The sequence below is a fragment of the Camelina sativa genome, chromosome 11, assembly GCF_030686135.1.
Source record: "Camelina sativa cultivar CO46 ecotype springtype chromosome 11, ASM3068613v1".
NCBI lineage: Eukaryota > Viridiplantae > Streptophyta > Magnoliopsida > Brassicales > Brassicaceae > Camelina > Camelina sativa.
The window spans coordinates 14,009,100-14,015,706 of NC_141890.1; the positions used below are offsets into that span (position 1 = coordinate 14,009,100).

The 6,607-nt window shown below is 42.9% G+C and overlaps 1 pseudogene; it reads left to right on the top strand.

The window, feature by feature from the left end:
• Positions 1-832: 832 nt before the first annotated feature.
• On the top strand, positions 833-6,607 carry LOC104727990 (uncharacterized; annotated as a pseudogene).

Sequence of the window (6,607 nt, forward strand, 5' to 3'; positions counted from 1 at the left end):
TGATGTGAGTAGGAGTTATCATGTATGTCTAGTGAGAGAAATTAAAACTTCTCATATATAAAATTACAAAATTACTAAATTTTGTTAGTCGAAATAGTACCATCTGATAGATAATTAGGTGAATTGGCTACTCAATAACTATTTACCCTAAAAATTAATCGGACGATAAAAGACTGGATCATATCTAATAATAATTTCTTTTCCAAAAAAAAAAACATTTCCAACCGGAATAGAAAAGCGAGAGATAATTGATAAGCAAAAAAGTAACAAATTGAGTGGGCCAAACAAGCCTTGAGCGTGTCTCTCCCAGATTGCTTCATTGACACCCTTTGTTTTGTTTTTCTTCCTAGAAAAACATAAACATATTACTAGATTTCCAAATCTCACTATGATCATGAAGATGAGCACAACTTGGTACGTGACCAACACCTAGTAAAATTATATGTTCGACACCAAATTTACATATGAACCAACGTGCCACTCTAGAAGTAACCTTTTCCTTGATTATAACTCGAAAATGCTGAATTGCTGATAGTCTCTCCTATGTTTCTATCAGTTAAAAATGATTAAAATATTATTTTCCTTCTCCCCCACTCCAACCATCTGGTCTTCACATCTCGATGGCAAATCTTAGAGTTTCACCTACCAGAATTCAATGTTTCTGCTAATCTGGTATTACGTTAATCCCCTCTTTGTATTTATTTCCACCTTTGCTTGCTGAGGAACCCCCTGCTTTCGAACCTTCCTGATATAAAACTGCTTTCCCGCTGCTACAACCTTTTCAATCAATTTTATTTTTCAAACCCTGCGAATCAAAACTCTTTGAGTTTCCATGGCAAACCGTATTCCATACCATCTGAAAGGTAAATGTGTGGATATGAACTACTCACCCCTCCCCAAAAGCGGATAAAGGCACCAGAGCTGGATACAACAGACCTAATTCGGGAAAACTCTCTCACTCTAATAGGCAGACTTACTAACCCCGCTGACCAACGTATGTGGGCTATTTTCCCTTTCCTTCTTAATCGATGGAACCTGAAAGGAAAAGCAGAGGGAGCCGATTTAGGTCAAGGTGTGTTTCAGTTCAAATTTGAACTCGAAGAAGACCTCAATCAAGTCATGGATAACAGACCTTATCATTTTGATCAATGGATGGTTATTCTCCAACGATGGGAACCGGTTATCTCACCATCGTTCCCTTCACAGATCCCCTTTTGGTTCGAAGTTCAAGGCCTTCCAAAACACTATTGGAAAAAAGAAATGGTTCTCTCTATTGGCGAAGCGCTTGGCGAGATTCTGGACTGGAATATCTCCACCTCGTCGATCCAACTAAAAGTCCTCATTAATGGATTACAACCTATAACAAAGGAAACAATCATCGAGTTTTCAGATGGCAGTGAAGCCCTAATCTGCTTAGAGTACAAAAACCTCAAAAACTACTGTACTTACTGTATGCGGCTCTCTCATTACAAGTATCACTGCCCGGGATTGAAGGTGGAAAGAAAGGAAGTACCACTGAACAAAAACAAGCCATTTCAGGTGAGACTCGTACATCAGTGTCGAGGAATTACTATACACCTCAGGACAACTTCCTACCACCAAAACAACACATTAGAACACAAGACTCGGAGAGAAGCTACCAAACACGGCACAAATTCGAGTCTAGGAAACGCTCCTATGAACAACTGGAACACCCAAACCACTCGCGTTCTGAAACAAGACCTGTCCCACGGGATCAGAGGGATACATTTGCTAGAAGATATTCACCCAGAGCACCCTCTCGTTCGATCTCTAGAACGAGAGCCTCCAACCTGTATCACAACAAGAACTCAAGGCATCATCCTCCCCCACCAAGAAACCTACAATGGAGAGAAAAATCAAACTCATCAGTGGAACCCCAAGGTGAACCCTCTGTATCTTCTAGAGCAAGAAGACCACCACTGGAAAGAAATATCTCAAGCCTTGATCCTCAAACCCCACCACCTTTGGGAATCCAAGTGGATCGATCCCAACTCCCCTCTAAAAAACAAGTGTTAAACGAACTGAGAGAAGTCACAATCCAGTACATGGCCTATCCTGATCCAAAAGAGAGTGCAGTGAGACGCATGAGGGTACTACAAGGTGAAACTGAAAATCTAATGGAAAACACAACCAATTCGATAATGGAAGCTAACCTGGCTAATGCATCTCTGTTGAACCCTCAACCTAATAATCTCTCACTAAAACACACTACACTCGATGTAGCAGTGACCAGTTCCCCTACCCATGCTCAAGACCAAGGTGAACCAAGCAAGAGAGGACGAGGTAGACCCCCTATCCAAAAACAACCTGCAAAAGGAAACCAAGCATTATTGGGAGCAAAAACCCAAAAATGGAACTTCACTCGTGGCTCCCCAAGGAAACAAAATGAAGTGAAAGGCGGATCAAAACCTGGTACGTCAAAGCAAAGTCAGAAAAAACCAGTCAGAACAGCTTCAGGACCCTCTGCTCCAAAAGATAAACCCCAAACACAAAACTCGGGAACTCAACAAGAAACTGCCCAAACCCATGACATCGATACTCCTCACCAACCAGCTCATTCAACTTCACCAAGAGTCTCCCTTTCCCCGACAAGTAGGAAGAAGAAGGTGGATTTTCAGAATCCGCCGACCCCTCTTCCTTAAGGTTTGTAAGCTGGAACTGTTGTGGGTTGGGGAACCCCACAACAGTCCAGAGACTGAAGGACATAAAGAAACGTATATGTCATGATCTCATCTTCCTCATGGAGACCAAAAACCAGAATGACATGGTGCTACAATCCCTACAATGGCTCGACCATCCTTCCCACCACTTGGTTCCCCCCCTCTCGCCAGGGGCAGGTGGTTTAGCCCTGTTCTGGAAACAAAGCTTAGAAGTGGAAATATTAAATTCCTGTAATAACCTAATCGATACCAGAATAAAAGCAAAAGGCAGATATTTCTTTGCTACCTTCGTGTACGGAGAACCTGATAGAACCAAGAGAGTTGAAATCTGGGAAAAGCTAAAAATGCAAACATCCTCTCGATCTGAGCCCTGGTTTCTACCGGGAGATTTTAATGATATCATCGGGTGCAATGAGAAAAAGGGGGCCCACCCAGATCAGAAGGATCGTTCTCTGACTTAAGATCACTTATGTCTACCTGCGACCTGTTCGATCTCCAACACACAGGAAACTTTTTCTCTTGGAGAGGGAAAAGACACTCACACATTGTCAGGTGCAGACTAGACAGGGTTATGGCAAACAGCAAATGGACTATTGCTTACCCGTCAGGAAGAAGTGAATATCTTCGTTTTGAAGGCTCTGATCACCGCCCTCTAGTATCTTCCTTCGATCCTGTACGCAAAAGAAGAAAAGGTCTCTTTCGTTATGATAGAAGACTAAGGCACATACCAGAAGTCAAAAAACTTATCTGTGACACATGGAACGCCTGCCCTGATGCGGTAGTAGACAAACGCCTTCAACTGTGCAGAACCGCAATTATAACCTGGACAAGAGAACAACAAGAAAACAATCAGCAGACTGTAAATGACCTCAGGGATCAACTAGAAGAGGCAAGAGCCCTCAAGCCCTACTGGATGATCTAAACAGAAAGTTAACAATTGCCTATCAAAAAGAGGAAGAGATTTGGAAACAACGCAGCCGCCAACTCTGGCTAGCTTTAGGAGACAAGAACTTTGGGTTCTTCCATGCTGCAACAAAGAGTCGTAAGGCGATCAACAATATATCAGTTCTTGAATCAGAGCAGGGAGATGCAATCTATGAAGAACAGGAGATTGTTGACACTATTTCCTCTTACTATCAAGAGTTATTTACCTCGACTGCAAGAACCAGGTCCACAACAGTAAGGGATGCTTTAACACCATGTATTACAGAAGCAATGAATGAAGAGTTACTGAAGATACCTTCCCCAACTGAAGTCAAGAATGCTTGTTTTGACATCCATCCGGATAAAGTTCCGGGACCCGACGGATTCTCAGCAAGTTTTTATCAACCAAATTGGGACACCTTAAGCGGAAAGGTCACAACAGAGATACAAGACTTCTTTACCTCTGGCTCCCTCCCGGCACACTCAAACCACACTCATGTTAGACTGATTCCAAATATTACTAGTCCGAAAAGAGTGGCTGACTATCGTCCAATAGCACTTTGCTCAATCTTCTACAAAATCATTGCAAAAATAATCTCAAAACGACTGCAATCCATATTACAAACCTGCATATCTCAGAATCAGTCCGCTTTTGTCCCTGGTCGAGCAATCACGGATAATGTCCTCATCACGCATGAAGCTCTTCATTACCTGAAACAATCCATGGCACAAGAACGAGTTTACCTGGCAGTCAAAACTGACATGAGTAAAGCCTACGAGAGATTAGAGTGGAGTTTTATTGAAGAAGTACTTACCAGAATGGGCTTCCACCCTCATTGGACTAATATATTCATGCAGTGTATCACCTCAGTATCCTATTCCTATCTCCTCAATGGACAGGCCAAAGGAATGGTGAAACCAAGTCGAGGTATCAGACAAGGCGATCCACTATCTCCTTACATCTTCATTCTCTGTAGTGAAGTACTTTCAGGCTTATGTAACAAAGCACAAGTTCATGGTAAATTACATGGGATACGGGTAGCAAAAGGGAGCCCACGGGTCAACCACCTCCTATTTGCAGATGACACTATGTTTTTCTGTAAATCAGATAAAACTTGTGTCAGACAACTAAAGGAGATCCTGCATAAATATGAAGCAGCCTCAGGACAAAAGATAAACCAAGACAAATCTTCCATTACCTTCTCGAGAAAAACCAAAAATGATATCAAAGAAAGGGTTAAGCAGGAACTTGGCATCAACAAAACTGGAGGACAAGGAAAATACCTCGGGCTACCAGAGTTATTCGGGAGGAAGAAAAAGGACCTATTCACCATGATTGTAGACAGGATAAAACAACGAGCTCTCAGCTGGTCCTCCAAATTCCTCTCCTCCACTGGAAAACTGACCTTGCTTAAGTCAGTCCTGGGAGCTATGCCCTCCTATACAATGTCGTGCTTTAAGCTTCCAAATTCCCTCTGCAGTCGTATCCAATCCGCTCTAACCCGCTTCTGGTGGGATGAGAAACCTGACAAGAGGAAGATGTGTTGGATTGCTTGGGACAAGATGACTAAATCTTTCAAAGACAGTGGACTGGGTTTCAGAGACTTACAATGCTATAATGATGCCCTTTTAGCAAAAATCAGCTGGCGGATTCTTACTCAACCTTCTTGTCTCCTTGCAAAAGTATTAACAGGTAAATACTATAAAACCACATCTTTCTTAGAGAGTCCTGTCCCAAATCATGCATCACACGGGTGGAGGAGTATTTGCTTAGGAAGAGAGTTATTAAAGACAGACCTGAGCAAGCTACTTGGAACAGGTGAAGCAACACCGATATGGGGAACCCCTTGGCTCTCCTTAGACCAACCTTTTTCTCCTCTCGGACCCCCACAAAAAGAGGACCAACACTTGCGAGTTGCAGATTTACTTCTCACTCAATCTAAGGAATGGAATATTCCTCTGATCAAAAGAATCCTCCCCTTTTATGAGGAGAACATCCTCAACCCTAAACCAAGTAAGCAAGGAGGATCAGACTCTTGGGCGTGGCTCCCGACCCCTGATGGAATCTATTCAGCCAAGTCAGGCTATTACGAAGCCCTACAACAGAAAAAACACGTTCAAGATCCAATACCAATACCTATACCACAAAATCCTGAAAACCAATTTAAATGGAAGAAGGAGATCTAGAATCTCAAGTGCTCACCGAAATTAAAACTACTGCTCCAGAAACTGAAGCGCATATCTTTTTCCAGTGTCCCTTTGTTGTGAATGTCTGGAAACAGGTACCGTTTAAAGATCGATTTAACACTGAATTAACCCTATCTTTCAAAACAGGCCTTGTGGAATCTACAAAGATCATATGCCTCCCTCCCACTGGAATAGCGACTGGTCCCCTTGCACCCTGGATCATCTGGACTCGCTGGACAGCTCGAAACCGCCTACTCTTTGATAAGACCCAAATCCAAACTACTGAAATTATCTCTCTAGCCATCTTACGGGCAAAAGAATGGCAGGAAGCCCAACAGACTCAATCCAATCGGACACCAGTTCAACCCAGATCTCTGATCCTTGGACAACGATCGATACAACCTTTTGAGAACCCAATTACCTGTTTCACGGATGCAGTCTGGCAGGTTAATGGGAACACGGGCTGTGGATGGATCTTCAAAGACCAATCCGGTGACATCCTCCTCCAAGGTGAATCTACGGCAACCCACATCCGATCACCTCTGATGGCCGAAGCACTAGCAACTCTCACGGTTTTGGGAGTTGCCATTGAATCGGGTTTCAACAAGATCTCCTTTGCTTCAAACTCGCAGATGCTAGTCCAAGCACTCAATCGGAAGACCTCTCCAAAAGAACTCTGCGGGCTTCTATATGATTCCCACTCTCTCTCGGATCGTTTCGATTTGTGTAGTTTTTCTCATATCTCTAGACTCGATAATTTCCAAGCTGATGCTCTGGCAAAACATGCCCTAAAAGACATTTGTAATTGCAACTAA